This window comes from Coptis chinensis, chromosome 4 (assembly GCF_015680905.1).
Source record: "Coptis chinensis isolate HL-2020 chromosome 4, ASM1568090v1, whole genome shotgun sequence".
Taxonomy (NCBI): domain Eukaryota; kingdom Viridiplantae; phylum Streptophyta; class Magnoliopsida; order Ranunculales; family Ranunculaceae; genus Coptis; species Coptis chinensis.
In genome coordinates this window covers 57,993,086-58,018,746 of record NC_141459.1, presented here as the reverse complement: position 1 = coordinate 58,018,746, position 25,661 = coordinate 57,993,086, and the positions used below count along the sequence as shown (strand labels likewise).

At 37.0% G+C, this 25,661-nt stretch overlaps 1 pseudogene; it reads left to right on the top strand.

Moving 5' to 3' along the window:
* The first annotated feature begins 1,221 nt into the window (after positions 1 to 1,221).
* On the top strand, positions 1,222 to 1,315 carry LOC147504159 (small nucleolar RNA R71; annotated as a pseudogene).
* The last annotated feature ends 24,346 nt before the right edge of the window (positions 1,316 to 25,661 follow it).

Here is a 25,661-nt window from a genome sequence, read left to right as displayed (position 1 = left end):
GTTAACATGGCTAATTTTTGTGGAAACGGTGGTTTCTGTCTATATTTAGCAATGGTATTACCTGGGTGTTTAACCGTGGCTTCCTATTTCTTAGGTTGTGTTGGAACTGGTACCTCTACATTGGTAGGCTCTTCAGTTTCTATTTCGGTATCTAGTAATATAGCAGGTGTAGGGTCTACTGGTGGGGTAAATATAGGCATAGTTACTTTGTTATCAACCATTTTGCCAGAACGGAGGGTGGTGATGGCCTTTAGCTCACCTACATTTTCATACTCGTTACTAGTATTATCGGTTACCTCAAAGGCTGTATTTGTTGTTTTATGGTTAGGTATTTCGTTACCTGGAAACACACCTTTGGGTTGGGCTTTATCTTGAGCCAACTGTTTGGTTTAATTATTAACGGATTGTAGAAGTTGTTGGTTAGATTGAGCCATGGTTTGGAAAAGTTTTTGGCTCACTTGTATGAAGGTGTCAAGACGATCCGGTTGTGTGGGTGTAGTAGTCACGGGTGGTGTGACTGGAACTATTTCAAGTGAATTATTTATGGGTGGATTTGGGTAGTTATTATTTACCGGAACGATACCTCTACTAGCATTATAATTATTATAACTACTTTGACCTTGTGCTTGACCTTGTCGAGGTTGCACTTGGTTGTTATAATTATTAAAATTCCCTTACCTCAATCCTTGTCGTGAGTAGTGGGGCTTGGTTAAAGCCGTGCGTAGGCCTAACATATTGGTTATTGTACCCTTGAGGTGTGATTTTTGGTTATTTCTCCAACCGAAGTTGGGATTTTGTCTCAAAGGGTTAGGTTCACTATTAATGGAACAAGCCTGTTCATAGGCTATAGGACGATGGAAGTCGGGATGCTCGGGGCTCAACAGAAACTACATGGATTTGAATTTACATTCATGACGGGGATTGACTTTTGTTGTACAGAAATGGCCTCTACCTTTTTTGTGAGGGATTCAATTAAAGTTTTAAGCTCAGGATCTGATTTAACCTCAAACATACTGGTAGCCTTAACTGTTGAAGAAGAACTAGCGGAGCGGGAGTAATCGTCACTACCCCAGGTTGTTATTTCGCTTAGTTTGGTCCTCTAAAATTTATAAGCCTCGAAGCTCCTTTGCTTAAGAAATTACCCCATTCATTATGTCAAGGACTTCTTTATGGTGGTGTAGAAGTCCTTTGAAAAAGGCACGAACTAACGTGTCTTTCGCTAAGTTATGATGTGGACACTCTATAAGGAGATCGGTGAAACGATTCCAAGCCTCTGAAAATGTTTCATGAGGATTTTGTCGAAAGAAATGAATCTTGGAAAGCATCTCATCCGTCTTTAGGGGTGGGTAAAAATGTTCCATAAACAAATCTGAACAAGTTTAGCCCACGAGTCCTGAGAATTAGGCGTTTGGGCGAGTTAACCAAGACGCCTTTATCGGCTAAGGTGAAAGGGAATACCCTTAATTTAATTTGTTCCATACCAACCGTAGGATGGTGGAATGTTGTTAGGACTTGTTCAATCCCTACGCGTGTCGATAAGGTTTTTCATGGTCTAATCCATGAAAAACGGGTAACAAATTAAAAATATTTGGGGGGATTCAGAAATCCCCCGGTGGGTCTGCTAGAACGATGCACGATTTGGGGCTATCGCTCAAGGCTTTGTAGAAGTCAGAGAGAGGCCTCTCTTCTTCGTCGGGCATTGTCTCAGGTGATGTGTGTGAAATAGTAGCTAGAGGTGTAGTGGGTGGTTTACTAGATAGACTTGTTTGTTGACGTTGTTGTGTAATTACGTTCGGTGTTTTTGTTCGGCCAGACCTTAATCTCATACAAGGATAAAACCAAACTTAGCTAAACACATCAACACTCCAAACAATTCTGATATACTAGTATAAACCTCTAACAGGAGAGCGAGGTGTGGAAGAAAGGAATACCTGATTGCATCCTTGCTTCGCTTATGAATAACGTCTTGTTTACGCGTGTTCAGTGTATATAACAGGTTAGAACACTGAAAAATATGAAAAATCAAAGTTCAAATCAAAACTGTCGAAATCCGGAAAAATTAACAAAGGGCGCGGGTGCGCTCGGATAGGGCACGGTCGCGCTCCGGGTAATTTTCAAATTACAGTGTTTTTAGGGCGGGTCGCGCTCTTGCTCCAGGCTATAGGGCGCAGGTGCGCTCTACTAGGGCGCGGTCGCACTCAGTGTAATTTTTCCCTGAATTTTCCAACGTTGAATCGGATAACCACAGTATGAATCAAACACGGGTGGGTGGGTGAAATGGGAATTTAAGAAAAGTACTAACACTACGAAAACAATGCGAAAGTGAAACTAAGATGGCAGCGGCGCCATTTGATAAAAGATAAAATTGATTAGTTTCACCTACGAAATAAAGCGATGAACTCTAAACGCAAGTAAAACTAAACTTGATCTTATGCTTCTATGTTTATCAAAGATTCTACTCTCAAGTCTATGAGATATAGTGGAGTAGAGTGATTCGTTCCACTCTTAGTCCTTCCGCATGCTATGTTCACAAGTGTAAGTACTCTAAACTTAAAGTCTAATGAGAGATTTACGAAAAAGGCAACTAGACTACGATGCAACTACCCACGAAATACAACTAGTCGACGATGGGAATAACTAAGGGAATGCTACGTTGATTCTATGATAAGGAGTTAGAGGGGGATTGATTCCACCTTAACTCGACTTAATCCTATTAACGACGAATCGTCTTAATCCGAATTGAAGCTGCCCATGAGAACAATTTGGTTCTTCCTAATCCCTAATTACACATGGCATTCCTACCAATTCATAACTAGCATGTGAGCGATTAAACCCATTCTCATGGTGAACTAATCGTTTCTAGAGTGGAAAGGAAATTACAAGCGATTCTACGATATTCGAATCAAGCTTTCATCAAGGCTTCTCAACCCCCTCTAATGGAGGTTTAGCGAGAATCATTACTAATCATTTCGATTACATTTAAACTAAACATGATATAAAGAATTGAAATTTACTTAATTAAACAATAATGAAATCTAATTTAATGACTCAAATGAAATAAAGACAGGAATTGAAATTAGATCTAGGAATGGAAATGACAAAATTCGAAATTGAGAAAACAACTATTTTATTTATCTAATCAAAATGAAGAACAAGATTCAAAGGTTTAATCTAATACAATAATTGAAATGGAACTAAACTTAATTAATTTACATGAAAAACTAGATCTAGAATTCATTAATGGAGGCTAACTAATCTAAATCTAATCTAGGTCTAACTATCTACCATTAACAAAGAGCTAAGCTTTTGTTTTTATACATTCAGATTCAAAAATCGTGCATGGGCTTGGAGCCATGTTTTGGGCCAGAGAATCAGGCCCAAAACCCAATTCTTTCAGTCCAAAAAGGCCTCTTCAGCTACAGTTGGCTTCAACAAACTTTCCGTCCACTTATGCTCCTCTGATTGGGTCAAGGCTTAGACCATTGGAAATATCTTTCCGAGCCGGTCGTTTTGACATAAGGTAGGCCCCATTCCGAAGTCTGAGTCCAAAGATATGTCCTTCGGAAGTTCTGCTGACTTTGTGTGCTGTTTCGGCCCGCGTTGACTTTTCAGCTTTTGACCGGGCTTTTAGAAAGGCTTTGTCTTCTCGAAACTTGGCCTTCAATCACGGAACTCCTTAATAACCGCCCTTTGCTCCTTTATCTCGCTAAAGTGGCACATTTCTGCACATAATGGACTTTGAAGCCTGGAATGCATAAAAACACGTAATTAGTGTTAACTCTTAATTATTACTCACATAATTGATCTAAAAGTATGACTGTTAAAGGGTTAAAACTATAGTTTTGGGCTCTTATCAAGTGGTATTTTTGAGGTGAAATTAGATCCAGAAATCAAAACCCTAATAGAAACCCTAAGAAGAAAGATAGATGCTCTCACAACCAAATAAAAAGACCAAACCCCTCATTCTGCCATGAACATAAATACCTTACCATGCAATTTATGTCTAAGCTTAAATCATATAGATGCCACTTGTCCCTTGATCACAAACCTATCATCACTTCATCCTAATGAAGTATGTGCTTTCAATGTACTCAATTCACCATGGAGACAATATCCAAACTTCACATGGACCAACATTCCACAAAACCAAACACCACCAGGTTTCAACAAACCAACAAATACCTTTAGACAAGGACAATGACAATGTACCTATAACAATCAGAACAGAGAATTAATTCCATCCCAGTTTAACCATAACTATCAAAACCAATATATCAACAAGCAAAGAGACCTAGTCCCCGTTACACCATCAACTAGCGTCCAAACATATAAGCCCACAAAAATAATGCTATCTGTCATGGAACAACAAACCCAAATCCTAGCATCCATGCAACAATCTCTAAACTTGTTAGTCCAAGATAAAACCCAGAAAGGTGTGTTCCCAGGTCAAGCTATTCATAATCCCAAACCAACATACACAGCCTTTGAAGCAACAAATGACGTGGACGAAGCTGGAGCGCTAAAACTCTTTCTTAAAGATCCCATCTACGAGGATTGAATCCTCTTTTCCGATGTATTCCTTTCCCATTCCATTCTATCTTTTCTTTTAAGGGGATACATCAATAAGGTAACCAGACCTCTCCACTTGGAGGGTGTGGTTGTAAGTGTGGAAGCCTTAGCCCATAATATATCTTGCATATTCTTTGTAAAACACTTTTTACTCGTCGTTGGAGTAAGTGTGAACCTGTGGAGCGAGTATACAATTTTTCTTTTATTTATTTTACACATATTTTTCAAAAAATTTTGTTTTCTTTGTGCTGTTAATGATAGATTCTCAATACATTAATAGTTAAGTGATTTTTCAAAAATGGGCATTGGATTTTACACAGACCAACCCCTAGAGCAACGCAATCTAGGTACGGTTTGAGATAAGCTTTGCTTACTAAGGGTTGCTTATATCACAGAGCTATTCGCTCGGGTCAGGACATTCCATGTCTTGCGTAGTAAATCCCCCAACTCGCGTAGCTCAAGCTCTATTTGTCTAGATTGGGTTCGCCATAGAGCCGACATGAAAGTTGCCTCAGATTATTTGTTTTGTTTTAAAGTAGTAACATCTAGAATCACAGCTTTTGAGTACGAGTTCCTTAAAACATCTCTCCATAGTTTTCAAAACCAGAAGATATAAAAAATGAAAATTATATGTCTAGAATAACTAAAATGATACCGGATTAACATATAATTTTATCTTCTTGGCAAAATCTCTATATGGATAGAGATATATTTTGAATGAGAAAACCAACTTAAAAAAAAAAAAAAAAAAAAAGAGACGAGGCGTCTTTAAACGAGAATTAAACAAATAGAGTAACCCAAAGTGATACTATTCTCTGTTTAATTCCATCTTTTTGCCTCCACCTCTTTATTTTGTCTCGAGAATCTGACGCTAAAAGACTAAAAAATTTCCAAAAATTTCCTTTCTTAAAATTTTTTCCCCTCTCGTTTAAATCTTTTCACCTTCTAAATCTCTCCCATTTCTGAAAAACTTTTCAAAAATGTATTCTATAGCAAACAAAAACCCTCCACCTAGCAAGACTAGATGGATCAGTTTCAATGATCATGTGCAAGCACTTCCTAGAGAACTGCAGCTTAAAATATGGACACATATACCGAAAATCATTTTTGGTTTAGGTAAGAGTTCATACGCACGTAAGAGACTAGCTAAGAGAGAAGGCTAGTGCTTGAATTGTCAAACACCAACTTGCCCCGATCGTCAACCTCATAATAATTATGTTTACAACGTCTACATGTGTTATCCCCTAGTGCATTACGCTCGGTCTAAGAGAGTAATCCAGCCATCTGGTTGGGATTAACTCAAGTTTTCAAAAACTTCCAAGTCATGGGGATCTGATTTAAAACGAACCACCTTTTTAAAATTTCTGTCAAACTTATTCAAAACCCAAAAAAAATTAATTAAAATTTTCTTTCTGTTATCTATACATATTTTCCCTACAGTTCCTGTATAGTTCTTTCCATCATCTGATTCTCATCTACCGTTGGATGTGAGTGTATCACATACTGTTACATTGCATTTGTGATGTTGATCGTTTTGGTACCTCATGAGTCAAGATTGGATGAGTAACGAAGCATGGATCGGCTCTCAAAGTTGGCAAGGCATTGAGGACAAGATCAGAAATTCTTGATCCATTTGGGCTTAGGCCAAAATTTCAAACTTTTAAAAGAGGCATATGCCATCAACCCTTTTAGCCCATGCGATCGCGCCTTCCTTTCTTCTCCATCCCAAAAATTCCCAACCTTAGCTGCCCCACTTAGCTCGCGCTTGCCCCCTCTGAGCTTGTGATTGCCCATATACCTCAATACACCACCACTCCAAATTTTTACAATCTTCCCAATTTTCAACCCCCATTCCAACTAAAAACCCCAATTTTTCAAATCCCTACTCTAAATGGCTCAAATTCTTAAAATCGTGCCAGAGCAAAATTTTCAAGACCTCTTCTATTCTGATCTGTTTAAAGTGCATGTCAGGGCTGAGATTAGAAGAAGAGGATGGGAACCCTTGGTTTTGTTGGAAGATGTGGTTTATTCTCTCTCTCTTACTCTTTCATTTTATAATTGCATGATTAGAGGGGAAGATGACCGCATTACGGTTGTTAAGGATGGCCACTCACTGGAGCTAATCAAGGAGGTGGTGAGTGGTGTTATGGGGATTCCTCTGAAAGCCTATGTTCAGACTGAACAGTCCCCAGATGGTAAGACCATCGACGTGATGATGGTAGAGACACTTCTCGAGGGGGTTAAAAACCCCAAGTCTCACTGCACTTATCAAAGTTCGCTACGAAGAAACCACCTAGCAGTATCTCAGTGGACAACATACAACCTACTAGGCTTGGCCAAGCCTTCAGATATAGGTAAGGCGATGCTTCAATTCACATTTTATGGATTCTTCAAGAGCAGAAGAATAACTTATGCATCGTCTCTTTTATCTTCGAGCAGCTCTGTAAACTGAAGAAGACAACTGCCCCTTTACTAGTGCTGGTCACCAAGAGATTATATATCACTGGGGGTTCCAAGCCATAGCCGCCCTAGTGGAGGTCAAGGCCGCTACCACAAGTCCTATTTATGCCCATTGCATCCAGAAGTCTTGGCTTCCACCTGAAGCCAGAGCCACAGAGCAAGCCCACCCGACTGAGAAGGTGGATTACTTTGCTAAAGCTGCCACTTAATAGTTCACTCAGCCCATGGACGGAACTTACTTCCTCCATGGAGGCCAGAGGATTCTGCACTCATATCTCCACCAGCTCAGGGAAACTCAGGGTAACATCATAGTAGAACAGCGGAATATCAGAGAAGAACAACATACCCTCAGAGAGGAGCAACAATCTTTCAAGCAGGAGAAGCGACGTTTTTAACAAAGTGTCAGTAGAACACTGCAGAGCATCAGAGATGCGCTCCCGCATAGTGATAGACATGCCAGGCCTCAACGTCAGCAAGGAGAAGGATCTTCTAGACGTCGAGACGAGTCACGCACAGATTCTGACTAGGATTCCTAGTGTCCGTATAGTTGGATCTATTTATTTTTATGTTTTTCTTTTCATGTGTATGACGTAGTATAAGTTTAAATTTATGTTTAATATTATCTGCTTGTTTTATTTTACTTTTTCTTGTGAAATTTGGTTTATGAGTAGAAGGTAAAACAGATACATCATGCCAAAATTTTCCATTTTCTTTCATGCATGTTTTCAATAATATAAAAACCCAAAAAGATTTTATAGTAGAATAAATATCCCTAGTATAATAAACCATGTATTTCTCGTTCTATATCAAACAACCCATGCCCCAAACTTATTTGGGGGTGGCGTATTTTCACCATGAAGAACAAAATATAGGTGTCTCGCCGTTTTTGCTTATGTTTCTATGGTAATCTCTTTCCTTATTTCTTCATACCCTGAAGACAAGCATAGTTCTATCATAGAGTTGGTATAGTAACATTTTGTAAAAACTATGCATTTTCTATATAGTATATATAATATTATATTTTCTCCTTTCTAAAAAATATTTTGAAAAAGACCAAAAATATTTTTCGTTTTGTATTAAAAATTCTTGTTTTCCTTTTTCTATGATGAATAAAAAGTTTAGAAGTCTTTATAGCAATAGAGTAAGGACTTGTTCTTCGTACTTAGAGAAATATACACACAATAGTTTCTACATCTTTTCATGAATAACATGCATCATAATTTGTTTGTATATAATAGTGAGTTTCCAAAGCCAAGGTTAGACCAATTAAGTTCTATATCCTGTGAGAATCTAGCCAAAAGCCTCATCTGAATGATTATTGAGTGATGACACAAAGGATGTCCGGATAGAAAGACCACAGATCTACTTGCTTGATCACCACGCCATATCCTATGAGGGAATTTAGGCCCTTTTTTTTTTATCGATATAGCCAAATAAAAGTTAAAACCCCAAAAAGATACTTTTCCTCTAGTTACCCCTCTTGAGTCTTCACCCTTTCTAACATCCTTTTTATTCTTCACTAATAATTCCTAACCCATCACAACACACAATAAAAAACTTATCCAACTGATAAGTTGAGAACTGGGTGGTTATCAGAAAAAGAGATGAGAAGACCCTGTACAAAAATAGAACAATTATTTTCTTCAAAAAGAAAAAGAAAAGAAAGAGAAGAAAAGAAAAGAAAAACCCATCCAAAACCAAAACTCCAAAAATCCAAAGGAGTCAAAAATCGAATCTCCCAAAAGTTCAAAATCAAAAGTAAACGATATCATAAACAAAAAGAATCAAAAGCAAAGTTAGAACTCTCAAAAGTCAAAATCATATGGAGTCACAAAGCCAAAAGGCTAAAAGAATGTATCATAATTTGGAAGCAAAAGAACAAAACGAGGTTCTTCTCTAGTTACAAGTATCTTGAAGACCCAGTTTCTCAACTTATTAGATTTTTTTTCCCATCCTTTTTCTTTCTAAACCATCACCCTAGCCCTGTAACTCCTAATAAAAGATTTCTAGCTTAATTAGGAATAGGATGTTGTGATAGTAAATGGTCAAGCGAGATCACTCGACCTCAATTTCTTTGGACGTCATTTGAGTATGCGAGGAATATAAGTGCCCGCTGCACTTGAGAGAATAAACATTGAGTGAATCTATCAGAGAGTTGTGATTGCAACACACCCCTGTGAGAACCCATCTTAAGGAAGCTCTCCAAAAGCCTCGGAAAGAACTTTGCTTTTGCATTTTATTTCTCATGTTTTGTACAATTATCTTTAGATGCTTAAATTACTAAACATATGTTAATCTGAGTTCAAAAGAGCTTGTCCTTATTCACTGCTAATGAGATGTATGAACTTCTGAGAATAAATAAGGAAATAAGACCCTTTGTATTAAATAGAAAGAGTTTGTGAGTATCTTCACTGGAAAACTCTCACGAGGCTTAAAGCTCATCCATTATGGAAGTCCTAGTGGTTTAAGGCCTTGTTGCATATGGTCAAGGCAATCGCACTCTGGGAAACGAGATTAGTATAACATATAATAAATCACTCATTGTGATCTTAGTTTTTCCTCTCATCCTTGCTTGAAGACAAGCAAGATGCTATTTGGGGGTGGTGATCAGCTCCCAAAGTGTGCATTTTATTACCCGTATATTGCTACATTACAGTCCCTCTTACGCTTAACGAAAAGACAACTCATATCTTTTACTGCCTTTTTCATATTAAGGAGTATTTCAGACCACTTATCATAAAAGCTGTGTATTAGTACCAAAAGGAACCTTAATCACGCTTATTATGAAGACCAGTAGTTGCTGTGGAAAAGTGCTGAAAAAGTTAAAGTTAACCGGTCAAAGTCAACAGTTAAAGGACTCAAATCAGAAGACTAAAGATGGAGGCCCTTATTTCAAATTATGAAGACTTATCCCTAAACCTACCTTGGTCAAGAAGGCACCAAAAAGCAAAAGCAAAAGCAAAAGTAAAAGGGGTGAGGCGTCTAGTTTGTAATGGAGAAGGGCAAAACTGTAAATGGTAAAAGTAGGGGTATATAAACAAAAAGCAAGGGAGAGAGAACTCATCCATTGTCTTAGAATCCAAACCATTTGGTTTGTCTATTTTCTTGTCTTGTTTTTCAATTCATGTTTTCAATTTCTTGTTGTTTTATTTCATTTTATTTCAATCAACTTGTTATTTCAATTCATTTATTTCAATCAACTTGTTATTTGTTATTTGTTTCAATCTTTCCTTTTGTTTGCTTGTTTTATTTCAATGTTTTAATCAAACTTCCCCTTTCGTGTTTTCAAGTTATTTCAATACAACAATCAAAACTTTCAAGTTCATTAGCTTAGAACCATTCTAATCTCTAAGAGTCTACCTTTCTTCTTCATATCTGCCTCACTCAAACTCTAAACAATTTAGGATGAATCTCAATTTCTAATCTAAACTCTTTTGAAGTATACTTACTACAATATTAAAACTTCAGCTACTCCCTCATTAGTTTAACGATAATTAGGTTCTCTTCTCTCTCCCCTTTCTTTAGTGTAGAGTAGGTTAGTGTAATTTAGGATTTAGTTTTGTAGTGTAGCCTCTATTAATTCCCCATCAATAAAAGCTTAGTATTTATTCAATTCTTATTTACATTATGTTTTTATTCTATTTTTTAGTTAGTTTCAATCCAATGATATTAGGTTAATCCCCCCCATTAGAGGGAGTGATTATGAAGCCTAATAAGAAATAGATTGCTTAGTAGAACTATTTAATTGTGTATGTACTTCAATGAGTTTAGTTTATTGTATGACTTCCAAAATTAGCATATAGTACATTAAACTAGGGATTTTTATGATTAAGTCGAGAGATTTGGTTGTAATAATCCTCATACATGCTAGTAATAATGACTATAGAGATGTAGGTTATTGTTGGGGATGATAAAGATGATCTCTTTTCAATGAATAATTTGATTCTTGCATGAAACTAATCCTTAGGTGGATTTATTACTTTCTCTATATATTTTTGTCATATTTAGTTCATTGTTTTGACATCTTAGTTTACCGTTTTCATATTTCATATTACTCTCTCATTAGTCAATAGTTGTTTTGTCTAGATTCGTTTTAAGTACGTGCAAGCAAGAGTGGATCGAACACGACTACTCCCTGTATTCTATGATATTGAGGGCATTATAATAACTTGATATGCATGATTTAGTACTATAGAAATACTGTTTTTATACTTATCAAAACTTAGTTATCAAATGGTGCCACTGTTGGGGAAATTAAAGAGGGATTTGTTAGAATACTAATCAATCATCGTGGCGTATCCATATTGGTGTCAAGCACACTTGCCATCTTGCTATAAAACTAAGATGCTAAAACAGTGATTTAAACTATGAGAAAAATAATAGAGAGGAGTAATAAGTCCACCTAATGATTAGTTTCACACCATAATCCAACTTAAAGCTTCAAACTTTATCATCCCTAGCAACAACCTACATCTCTATAGTCATTATTACTAGTATGTAGGATTATTACAACCAAATCTCTTGACTTAATCATAACAATCCACTACATCATAATTCAAGAAATAGGACACACTCTTAGGACTATATGCCCTGTCTTAATTTAAGAATGATAATTGTCGTCTTAAATTGTCTTCAATCCATCGTAGTTGTTTTTTAGGTTGATTAAGGTTGACTCTAGGACATTAGTTTTTGTCCCAAATACGAGACGAGACAAGTTGTCTTTCTTGGGTTTGGCGACCGTCGTAGATGATTTTGCACAGTGAGGGTTTCACTATCCCGCCCAATATTTCACTATCCCTCTTGTAAAAAGGCTTTTCCTATCGAAAAAAAAAAGAGTAAAGTGAGGCTTCGGTGTATCTCTCTCAAAATCGACAAGAGTTGTATCTCTCTCTCAAGTTTGGTAACCCCCTCATCTCTCTCTCAACTTTTTGTATCCCTTTCTCTCTCTTTCATCAATTTTCGTTTTTGTTCAATACCTCAATTTTTTTTTGTTTCAATAATCATTTATGAACCCCAATTTCTAGGGTTGTGCATTATTGTAAACAACAAAGTGGTGAGGAGGTGTCAATTAAATTGGTATGTTCTACTATTTGTGTTTTTTTGTTTGAGAATTTTAAAGCAATTTGTATACAACTTGTGTCTTTGTTATAGTATTTTGATGTGATTGTTCACATGATAATTTTATCGAACCTAATTAAATCGTCATGGGTTTTGTAAGAATAATAATGGAATGTTAACTATCAAGTTTGAATCTTTGTTGAAGCCTATTTAGTAAGTTGGTTTGTTTAATGGTAATATGTGCTAGGTTTACATCTAGAGTTGGAAATACAAGTGATTTAAATTATTAGTTCCCTTTTTAATTTATTTAGAAAACTCCCTTTGTCTTAGATCCTAAAGTCCTTACACTTAACTATACAGTTAAGGATTATTCATATAGATTTGTGGGTAAGATTCCTTGTGTTGTTTATATCATAAAAAAAAAAAAAAGATTCCTTGTGTTGGCAGAGAGGGTATGTCATTTTTTTCTTGTTATATTTCATGTTTTTTTTTGCTTTTTTTGTGATTTACATTCTTTTCTTCTGAAATGGGATATGAGTTGTGGTTAGTCTGCCTGATTGCATAATGGGACTCCTCACTCCTATAACCAAGACGACTTCCCTCAACAACACTTTTACGCAGTCAAAATGCTCCCACAAGTTGGTTGGTAATCTTGTACTTCTTAACATACTTCAGATGAGAGATCAATTACTGCCCTCTGATTCGTTCAGACTTATATAAAGTCCAAGTGCTTATTTAGAGCACATACACACACATTTTAAAATGATTCTCAGGGTGTTGATTTTTTGACTCTCTGTTTCAATAAGTCGGTGCCCGATGTTTCAATAAGAGACTGAATGCGGATAGTTTACTCACTCGACTGAAAGGAAAAAGCTTGCTTCGCTCCCACTGGTACTATTTCTATGCCTTAGCTCGTAGTTGTGTTAGCTGTAGTGCTGTCATAGACTGGAACAGAATTGCCGCATCTCCTACATCTTTGTTCGTTACACAGGTCTAGCTAACCCTGAAATTGTTGGGTTTTCGGTATCTATATGAAGGGCCAAAAACACTGTGTTTCCTAGTTCGATCTCCTTTTTCTGTCAGTCACCAGTTGGAATCTGTCTTTAGGCAAAAAATACGCGGTGTCATAGCTATAGCTCGATCTTACTACGGGACTTTCTAGATGTTTAAGTATCCTACTAAGCCAGTCTGTCTGTTAGCCCAGAGTGGAGGAGAGAGATCCAATTAGCTTACTTTTGACTTTTCCTATTTGAGTAGTTCCTATCCCAGTAGGTAGTAGGAAGCCAAGCAAGAATAAGAGATAGATCCTATGGTTAGGCATGATTGGAAGGTTATAGAAGACGAAAATGATGGATGGCCTAAGTGACAATTCCATCGGAAAATAGACTCTTTATTCGGACTAGCACATGAAGGCATTAAGCACCTATCTTACTAATACTAATAAGAAGAAAGGTTTGGAACCCAAGCTGGGATAGATAATATCTTACCTATAGGATTGACCATGAACTTCCTTACCTCACTTGCGGTCCTCTAAGGTCTTCCAAAAGGCTTCTTGAAGGTTAGGTTAGATAAAGAAAGATAAGAATAGAACGGATGAGGTAGTTCTTTCTTTCTTCCTACTGGTAGGGTTAGATCAAGATATACTATGTTAGAAGCCATTAGAAGTAGCCCTCTCTTGCTATTAGCTCCTGTAGCTAAGCGAATGGGGCTTTCCCCCAAGCTAGGAGCTAATCTCTTTCCTGTAGGACTCAGCATTCCTTCTGCTGGTAGTGGCATAAGGACTAGCATCTTCTTGTTTGAGAGTGACTATCTGTCAATGATGGATGGGTTAAGTCAGTAGTCTTAGACCCAAAATGCCGTGATCTAGCCATGAGCAGGGATATAAGCCCGAACAAATGTACGTTACATAGTGCTTTGATGACTTGTGGTTAGGAGTGACATGATAATCTAACGATGTTATAGCTGGTTCTCTGCAAAATGCATTGCAGTGCAGCGTCAACGAATAACATATAGGTTATGCGTGAAAGATGCCAGAAATTGTAATTTTTTTTTTACCTCTAGTATTACTTTGACTGAAAATAAACCAATTAACATAAAAGACAAGCAACAAAGAAGGAAATGAAGTTGTCCTTACAAGCTTGTTGATATATATTGAGACATTCAGTACAATACTATTCCACTTGCTTCACCTCCCAATGTCGTACTTGATCACATTATAATGTTATATTGTTGATCCATTCCTGAAGCGTGTCCTTACATCTATTGGAAAATGCCTGACATGTGTCTGAAATACAGTATAATGTTATATAATAAAATGTCATAATAGAAGTATTATTCTGTCAGGTACTGATAGAAGATATATAAAATACTTTCTACATGTATTGTCGGAATCTCGTTCTTCAAATTTCTATGTCTAGAATCTATGAAAACTAAAGCCTGTAAGACAGGTCTCGCTAATCGCAATCTTTGGTACTAATAAACAAAAATAGTCATTTATATGTACACTTATTCACATGTGGTGGATATGTATCAATTACCAATTAAGTCATTTAGAGAAATATTATCAATTCGTATGTTGTACTTGCATGGACGAATATGGCCTTGTGGTAAATAGGTTTAGTATGTTCCGATCAGTACTCGGTTGTCCTCGTATGCTATACAAAGAGGCGGTAAAATTCTAATTTTAGCAACCCTATTTTAGAATAACTTGTTTTAAATATTTGTAATGGTCTGGTAAAGTTTTATGCAAGTCAAGAAATCCTCCAGCGTCTGAAGTTGTATGTTTGGTTTAGGAAATGCTTCACAGACCACTGGGGGTCAGGGGCAAAATGCATCAAATAGAGGCCGAAGTTCTATTTTTCAAGACGAGAGGGTTGAACCACATTATATATCTTAGCTCGTCTATTTTCTATGGAGCTCAAGACGTCTATTCTAATCAATCAACTACTTGGTCATCTGTACCAGTTCAAACTGTGAGTATATATATAACATTGATATGTTTATGCAGAAAGTCACTAAGTAATTTAACTAACCTGAGAGGGGACGGTTCTTGACACAAACCGTCTGGGGTCATAGGCATTGGCTCAAGCGGTTAAGGGTTCTTGATTGATAAGATGATAAAACAAGCCTAAAAATGACCCCGGGCTTGGCCCTATAATGAATGAGCTCAAGCAGCTGGTTCCTTTTAATTCCCGCCCTGCATGGAAGACAATCTACTGGCTTTTGTGTTATGGGTTCATTCTAACTGACATAGAGGAGAAGTTTCATATAAACCATTCTTTGTAATTGCAAGGAGAATAACTCTTCATTAAATAGGTATATTCTAATATTCATTATTCTGTGGTTCACCAGTAAAAGAAAGATGGTGAAAATGATGATCCTTATGGAAGTGCCTCGAGAGGAAATTGGCGGCAAGGTATATACATATTGTAGACGATGATAAAATCGCATAATGAAGCCTTGGGAAGAAATATTCTAACATAATGAAGCCTTTGATTTCTCTTTCGATAGGATCCCTATATTACTGGTCTTGTATATCAATCCTTTTGGACTATAGGATCAGATAATAAGGTATTTTAATTATCTTAAAGCAATTTCTAGCTAGCTCTCTTTTTTCCCTTAAGATGCCATACCGTTTTGACTTTGTTTTGACTTTTCATGCATACGCTACTTTTACTTTATTCCTTCTTGTTAAACAAGGATATGATCTGAAGTTTTCATGTACCACTTTCAACGAAGTTAAGAACTGAACAATCCATATCCAAGTTATGCATATGGCTAAGAAAAACATTTCTTATGGTTTGCAGATTGATAAGAGTAGAGGCGATAAGGGAGGATTTTTCGTCTATGCAGTCTGGTGATAAGACGATTAAAATTGATATAATTTTACTAATGAATAAAGCGATGAAACTCTAAATGTAAGTAAAACTAAAACTAAACTATACTCGTGATTATCAAAGATTTCTACTCTCGATACTATTGAAGTAGAGTTGGAATAGAAGATTCGTTCCACTCCTAGTTCTTTAGCATTCAAGTTTTCTATAATTGCAAAACTATCCAAAGTCAAACGAGACTTTTACGAAGGGAATTCTAAGAACAAGATACTAACTATAATGATTCAACTACGAAATGCTATAGGATACTAAGGTTTGAATCTAGAATAAGAATTAGTGGGGAATTGAATCCACCTTGAATCCAACTTAATAGACTAGCATAGATTGTTGTAATCCAATTCTTACGTTCTTACGGTAAGAATTGGTCGTTCTAATCCCTAATTATACATGCCATCTCTACCAATTCATAACTAGCATATGAGGACGTCCACCCATTCTCATGGCGAATCAACGACCTTCTAGAGTGGAATAGACTCTTACAACGATTCTACACTACACAATCAAGTTTTCATCAAGGTTTCATCAAACCCCTCTAATGGAGGTTCAGCCTTGATTCATCAAACTATCATTTCCATATAAATTAACACTAGACATCATAAAAAGATTGGAACTTTGCTTATTTAAACTCAAATAGAAACTACTCATGCAATAATTGATTTAAACTAATAATGACAAATAAGTAAATCTAAGAATTGAAACTAATAATTAATGGAAAAAAAATTAGATTATCAAGAACTAAATATTTTATTAATCTAACAACTAAATAACAATCATTCAATACTGAAATTAAAACAAGAATAACAACTAATTAATTAATTGAAAAATTAGATCTAGAACTAAGCTTTAATGGCTACTCTATAATGGCTATTTTCTATCATAAGCTAATTGATACTTAAGAGCTAAGTCTTGTGTGTGGAAATGGAGGAGACTAGATCCACATTTTCGTGCATGGGTTGAGGGTCCATATTTTGGGCCGAAAAATCGAGCTCAAAGCCCAATTTCTTCAGTCCACAGGGCCTTTTTCAGCTGGCTTTGACTTCAACAGGCTTTTCATCCATTTTTGCTCTTCTGATTGGGTCAAGGTTTGGACCATTTGAAAGATCTTCCCGAGCCGGTCGTTTTGACATAAGGTATGCCCAATTCCAAGGCCTGAGTCCAAAGATACAATCTTCAGAAGTTATATTGACTTTTCTGTGCTGTTTTTGCCCGTCTTGGCTTTTAATCACAGAACTTCTTAGCAACCAACCCTTGCTCCTTTTTATCGCCAAAGTGGAACATTTCTGTACATAATTGACTTCAATGCCTGAAATACATAAAAGCACATAATTAGCATTAACTCTTATATATTATTCGCATAAGTGGTCTAAAAGTATTATTGTTAAGGGGTTAAAACTACAGTTTTGGGCTCTTATCAAACCACCCCCAAACAACACTTTTCTTGTCCTCAAGCAAATATGAGAAATTAGCATGAGTGACAAAAAATGGAGTCCTAACTAATCTCATTTTGCCGAGTGCGATTGCATTGACCATATGCAACAAGACCTTAAACCACTAGGAATTTCCTAGTGGACGAGTTGTAGCCTCGTGAGAGTTTTCCAGTGAAGGTACTCACAAACTTCATCTATACTACAACGACTCAAAAATAAAACTATTGTTTCCTTATCTATGTCTCAATTATCTATTCATCTCACTAGCAATGAATACAAAATAATCAAGTCGAAACCTAAGCTAATATATGCATAATAATCAATCATCTACGAATAAACATATATATAATAAGTAATACTATGAGATGTACTAGCAGGTCCGTTTATGAAAACTTGGACTTAACTTCCTTAAGTAGGTCCTCACATAAATGTCAAGACAAAAACCACTATGATTTTTCCGCTCAAGTTTCGCTACTCTAGTGTGCAGTGGGCACACTTTACCTTACAATCTCAATGACACACAAGGAAGCCGGAGTCGATCAAACACATCTGCCACTTACTTTCATATTAACCTATTCCTAATTGAGCTAGAGGTCTTTATTAGGTGTTATGGGGATTAGGAGATGGTTTAAGAAGGAAAGAAATGGATATTCAAAAAGGACAAGTCTGAGATAATAGAAGCTTCATATTATGCAACTAGAGAAACCCTTGTTCTTTACTTTTGCTTCTACACTTTGTTTCCATCCTTAGCTATTTTTTTTTCTTTTTCCTTGGCTTTTGACTCCTTGATTCTATTTTTGGAGTTCTAACTCTTTATTTTCTTTTATTTTTTTATTTTTTATTTGGATGGAAATTTACTTTTCTCATCTGAAGCGACTAACGACTTCTTGATTTCAAAGGTTCTTCTCTTTTCTATTCTTCATCTCTATTCTCAGACTTATTCAAAGAATTGGGTAGGTTGATTTTTTTTTTATTTTGTTTTGTTTTGTAACAGGATAAAGAATTTGTGGTTTATGAAAGGCTAAAGAAAGGCTCAGAGAGGCGACTAGCGGAAAATAATTCATAGGTTTGAATTTCTGGCTATATTGATCTAAAGAGGGCCTAAATTCTCGCTTAGGATATGGTATAGTAATTAAGCAAGTGGACGTGTGATTTCTCTATCCGGATTTTACTTCTCCCTTGTGTCATTTCTCAAATGTTCACTCATATAAGGCTTTAGGCTATATTCTCACAGGATTTGTAGAATAAATACTTCAGCCTAGATTTCAGAAACTTACTGCCAACAATCATAGATACTCATGTAACATATTTATAGATAGATGCAATGATTATTACCTACATATTAGCCTAAGTTTCTAAAAACTATTCTAATGCAAAAGCTACGTGAGACTTCTAGATTATTGAGAGCATAGAGAAAGAAAACAATACCAATATTCCTAAGTGTATAGCATACTTTTTATTTATATTTTTAAAATTTTTGAATTTTTTTAACTAGAAAACAAGTGCACATTATATATATCTATATCCTAACAAATGCCTTAATTACACGTATTTCTATGCCCCCCAAACAAGAAACATGCTTTGTCCTCAAAGTATTTAAATAAATATGTTAGAGAAATACCATTAAAACGCGTGAAAATTTGGAACATCTGCAATACAAGGTTAAACATACTAATATAGAAAGGAAAAATTGACTCAACTCTATAAGAGTTCCACCCGTAATGGGGTTAATGTGAAACAAATTGCTTGGGACATAAGCAGACACTAACTAAAATAAAAACTAACTTGAACTCCCGTTTAAGCATTTTCCTCCTCATCCTTAATAAAGAAATGAGGTTCCTTCCCATCCTGCCACACCATGGTAATTTGCCAGGCTTCACGCAACTTACCGTCTACTATAGCTAACCTGTCAAGCGCTACTTGGTCGGATGGGGTGTAAGGAGCAACCTGATGAGGTTGTATCCTCTACCCTTGCCAAGTCATTGCACGGAACGATCGAATAATACAATTGGTGGGTCTCACAATGTCGACCCCAACCCAATACGTGAAACGGGCACAAAAAAATAGGGAAGAAACATAGCATTATACGGCAAATTAAAACAGGCATAAGAGGGTACTCATGCCTCTTGCTATGGGCTCGGGCTAAACTAGACATTAGGGTCTGGGGAATATCATAGAGTGTACGTCCCCCAACTAAAGCAAGGAAAATATCACAAGTTTCTTCATTCACAGAAGAATAACACCATTCCCCTCTAATGTTTAGCATGATCCAAAACATAACAGTGCCCACGTTCATAGACAGGCTACCAAGGGCGACGTTATAATCCCCTTGGTCCTCTATCCTAAAGATTCCTGCCCCGTAATGCTCATGCAAATCATCACAGTTATACATGTACATATTATCTACCAAATAGGCCCATGAGTCTTGTATTTCGGCCGACATAGCAAGTCCAAGTATAAAGGCTAGCAAGAACCTGGAAATTTCCATTGGTTCATCCTCGATGGTGATGGAGAACACTTGTTCTCCATCTGGTCTATCAAAGAACTTACAATTATCATAAAAATAAGATGTAAGTGCGGGAGAATAAAGTTCATCAGGACTTACCAATAGTGGCTCCCAGCCTGCTAGAATGATCACTTCGCGAAACCATGCACCATAGGTGTCACTTTGGAACAAGTCTTCAAAAGATTGTTCTGGTATGATACGAGGGAATGTCATCACCAATAAACTCGCTGGAATAGTTGCAAAGGATCCTGGAACAACCTACAAAAAATTGGATTTTTTTTCGTTTCCCTACGGGTCGGTAGCGCCAGGTGCGCTCAACTATATGCTGGGTAGGAGTAGCGAGTGCGCCTTGGTGATTTTTGAGTTCCAAGCACATGGGCACAGGGCGTGCTCACTTTTTGCCTGGGATGGGCACGGGTCGCGCTCAGGATGAAAACTGGAATTCTAGTGTTGTGGGCGCAGGTCGCGCTCAGCTCTGGCCTTGGTATGGCGCGGGTCGCGCTCTGATGAAATTCTGTCAGGTAGTGCCTAGGGCGCAGGTAGAGCTCCACAGCGGCACAGGCGCACTCCGAGCTGCTGATAGTGCTAAAATGGAGAAAAAAAAATGGAAAATGTGGGAGTGAAAGGTGAGAGATGAATGTTAGGTGTAGTGTGGGTTGTGAGTGTAGAATGAATGAAGTTTTTATAGGTTTTAAGTTGCTAAAACAAATCGGGAAGTTGCCAAAAAACTTTAAGGCAATTGTCGAAAACAAAAAATTTCCAAAACTGAAAACGGAAACAACTCATATTCTTGATTCTAAAACAACCCTAATATCTTTTAGATTGAATTTAGGATAGACACTACCTAACTCATCGAGATTTCATCCTACCACAATATCTATTCATAGCGATGCCCATATCGGCAATATTCTCAACCCTCACTCGAAAACAACTTATAAAATGGAGTATCATATAACAAATCATGCTAGAGTAAATAATACCACCCCCAAACAATTCGGGAAGGTGGGATTAACAATAAAAATAATGCACAATTTGAAAAGAACCATATTATATTAAAAATGAAATTGAAATACAATTAACTAGAGAATTTAAATTTAACTACGGAATTTAAAAAACTTAATATCCGAACAAAGAAAAACAATAAAAACAACTAAATAACATCGAAACCACATTATTTTAGAAAACCTAGCCACATGATGAAGATGGACCCTAAGATGGAGATTGGGCCTGGGATGAAGATGAGGTCTGAGATGAAGAAGGGCCCGAGCCATCCGTCCTCTGATGACGATGCTCATGCCTCTCAGACTCATCTGAAGCGAAACCTCCGATTGGTGGCATCGTCGAGATTTTCTACTTCGGAACGGCCGTGCTTCCTTCCATCTGCCTTCATCTCTATATAATGCGCAACCTGACATTGTAGGACTGTCTCCATGTTATAATGGAGATCCAACTGGCTCTTGTTGAGCATTTCAAAATTCGTTTGAAGGGTATTTTGTTTCGTTCGAATTTTAATCTGCCTATCTCGTATATCTTCACAAATAGCATAAATGCAACGCACGCCAGTATGCAACACTGACATGTGTTCTGAATCAGACGTACACCTCTCCAAGGCATCTTCATCCAAACATGTCATGTCCTCCCTTTCCTCATCCGAATCAACCATCCTGTCCTCCGGCAACATCCAAGTCTTTTGGAAACACTCCATATAAATAATTTCGTTTGAATGTAATTTCAACATAGTCCGCTCAGTTCTTGGTTCCCCAAGACAACATTATCTTTGTAATTAAAAGCAGGGAATGGTGCAATACTCTTCCCAACTCCTCTAATCATATTTATCAAAAACTCGAGGATATAGAATTCATGCCTCTTCTCTTGCAATATCCAGATAACGTGCAGACATGTCAAACCGATGTCGTTCACTTTCTCCTTCCCAATGACGTTCTTACCAACCACTGAGTTATAGCCAGTTGGTTGGTTCGCAGAGATGACTGTCAAGCACAATGAGAATTCAGATTGTATTGACCTTCCATGAGAGTGTCGTTCATCAATGCAGGAACTCCAGTATACTGGGATTCCTGCACGGTGGCATCGAGGTGGCGTTCAGGCGTAATGCCTAGAATCTCAGCCAACTTCTCTCTCGATAATTCTCTCCTAACCCCAGCCACCTTCATGAAAACTTTTCGACCATCCAACTCTCTCTTCTTATAGAATTGTTCGACCAAATCGGAGTGGTAGAAATTATTTGTCGAGTACCACAACCTATTCTAATTCCTCCTAATCATCTCGTCATGAAAAAACGGTGCGAAGCGGTCGGCAGTAAACGTGTGCTCTGGCAAAATCCGACGTCTTTGAGCCATTGAGACTTTTGAACGATTTGGGGGTTTAAATGGAATGTGGGGATGGATTTTGAGACAACCTCACTAACCAAACAGTGGTGGTGGCGCAGCAGTTCAAATTCCTCAATTTTTTTTTGTTTTTTCTAATGTTTTGGTGGTGGGAATTGGTGGGGGAATGATTTGGAGAGGAATTGGGATTGATTTAAATGTTTGGCGTGGGTGTAGTTAGGTTTCTTTTTTTTTTCTTTTTTTTTTGGTTAGGTTTTTAAGCTTAATGGTTGTTAATGGCGGTTTTGGAAGGTGAAATCACGACTATTGTGTTGAAGATGGAGACGCACGTGTGCGCGAGATTGGGCCCAAGCCCAATTTGATTTTTCGAATTTTTCTATTTTTTCGCGCAACTTCAAACTAAATTTGTCGCTTCGTTACAAGTCTGATTTTTGCGAATGACCTATGGAAATGATGAAGAGAGAATTTCCAATCCAATTGTCCATAAAACACTCTATTCCGACTATGGATGACATATCAGAAGATGAAAAATGCCACAAAGTGCGTGCGCGATGTAAGTTATGTGAACGAATGAACTCTAATTTCATAGATAATGTCAACCCGAATCGAAATACAATTAAACGGCCTAAGCAACACAAACGGAAAGTTGAACAATCCAGTACATATATGAACACCCTAGCCCTAAACAAATTTTTGGCAACGAAGTTTAGAAAATATGTTTTAAAAGCGGGTCTTTTAAAGTCATATTCCTGAGACTTCCTAAATTACTATTTTTATGATTTTAACAATTTTTATTTTTTTTTATGAATAAGATTTAATATAAGAAAAACAATAAAGCAATAAATGCATAATTCACACCATAGAAGAACATGACTCGAAATCCGAGAAAATATGTAAGAGTGGAAAACGTGAATTATGTTTAACGTGGACTTAGGATCCGGTACTTACAGCCACACACTCCATAAGGAGGGCCCGATTACCTAAATGGTACACTTACCAATATATGAAAATGAAAGAAAGTACACCAATGAAAAAGGTCAGTCCTCATAGACAGGGTCCTGTAAAAGGACTTACTCTACATCAGGAGACAATAGCTCGTGAAAATGTTTCAACCATTGGCCATTGACTTGAATGGTACTGTTGTCTTTGGGATTTATCAAGGTGATTGCCCCATGAGGTGACTTCAGTAACCATAAAAGGACCAGACCAACGGGTTTTTAATTTCCCTGGAAAAATATGTAGACGGGAGTTGTAAAGCAAGACATTTTGACCTACCACAAACTCTTTGCGCAAGATTTGCTTATCATGAACACGTTTCATGTTAGCTTTATAATCCTTCACGAGATCATAAGAATCGCTACGGATTTCTTCAAGCTCATTCAATTGCAACTTGCACTTGACACCCGCCTCATCGACATTGAAGTTAAGGCTTTTTATAGCCCACATAGCACGGTGCTCCAATTCAACAGGCAAATGACAGGGTTTCCCAAATACAAGTCTAAAGGGAGACATACCTATAGGAGTTTTGAAAGCTGTCCTATATGCTCATAAGGCATCAGATAGACGCTTTAACCAGTTTTTCCTATCAGGATTTACAATTGTCTCTAATATCTTTTTGATTTCCCTATTAGAAACTTCTACTTGTCCACAAGTTTGTGGATGATATGGAGTTGTTACTTTATGTGTAACTCCATACTTTTTCACTAGAGATGCAACAACTCTATTGCAAAAATGTGTTCCACCATCACTAATGATGGCTTTGGGAATGCCTAATCGACAGAAAATATATTCTTTAACAAAAAACACAACTGTCTTATGGTCATTGTTACGACAAGCCATGGACTCTATCCATTTAGACACGTAGTCCACGACGACTAGAATATAAATGAAATTGTGGGAAACTGGAAAGGGACCAATGAAATCAATGCCCCATACATAAAAAATTTCTACCACCATGATTAGATTCAATGACATCATATTACACTTCGTGATTTACCCAAGTTGTTGGCAACGAATGCACGTCTTGCAATGCACTTGGGCATCTTTAAAGAGAGTGGGCCAATAAAACCCACATTGAAGAATTTTAGCAGCTGTTTTCATACCACTAAAATGGCCACCACACTCTTTGTCATGGCAGAATGAGAGAACCTCATTATATTCCCATTGGAGAATACAACGACGAATAATCTGATCTGCACAATACTTGGAAAGGTAGGGCTCATCCCAGTAGTATAGCTTAACTCTGGCCAAGAACTTCTTACGTTCATTTTTTGACCAATCATAAGGAATAACATTAGACGCTAAATAATTCACAATGTCAGCATACCATGGTGTAGAAAAAATAGCATACAGATGCTCATCAGGAAAAGAGTCCGGTATGGAATCAGAATCACTATCATCATCGTTTGTAAGTCTAGATAAGTGGTCAGCAACTACGTTTTCGACCCCTCATTTGTCCTTTATTTCTAATGTGAATTCTTGCAGGAGAAGAATCCATCGGATTAATCTCTTCTTAGCATCCTTCTTTGCGAGAAGGTACCTAAGGGCTACATGGTCCGTGTAAACTAGAGTCTTAGAACCAACCAAATAAGGACGAAACTTATCTAAAGCATAAAAGACAACTAAAAATTCTTTTTCAGTAGTTGTATAATTCCTTTGAGCATCGTTTAGAGTTTTACTAGCATAATAAATAACAGTGGATTTATTATCTAGTTTCTGTCCCAAGACAGCATCAACTATATAATCACTAGCATCACACATGAGTTCGAAAGGTTTAGACCAATCTGGAGGCTGTATAATGGGTGCAGAAGTTAAGGCGGCTTTTAAAGTTTCAAAAGCCTGTTTACAGTTAAAATTAAAATCAAAGATGGCATCCTTTAAAAGCAGATTAGTTAACGGCCTAGCTATTTTCGAAAAATCTTTGACAAAGCGCCTATAAAAACCTGCATGGCCTAGAAAGGCTCTAATATCACTGACAGTCTGTGGTATAGGTAGAGTCGCTATCTTATCTAGTTTGGCCTTATCTACTTCGACGCCATCACTAGATACGATGTGACCTAGTATTATTCCTTTTTTCACCATCAAGTGACATTTTTCCCAATTTAAAACGAGACTCTTCTCTTCACATCGTGTTAAAACTTTAGACAAGTTAGACAGGCATTTAGTGAAAGAGTCTCTGTAGATAGAAAAATCATCCATAAACACTTCCATGAAACGTTCTACCATGTCACTAAATATATGAAGCATACACTGCTGGAAGGTACCAGGAGCATTACAAAGGCCAAAAGGCATTCGTTTATAGGCGTATGTTCCAAAAGGACATGTGAAGGTAGTCTTTTCTTGGTCATCAATATCAATAATAATTTGGAAATAGCCAGAGTAGCCATCCAAAAAACAATAAAAA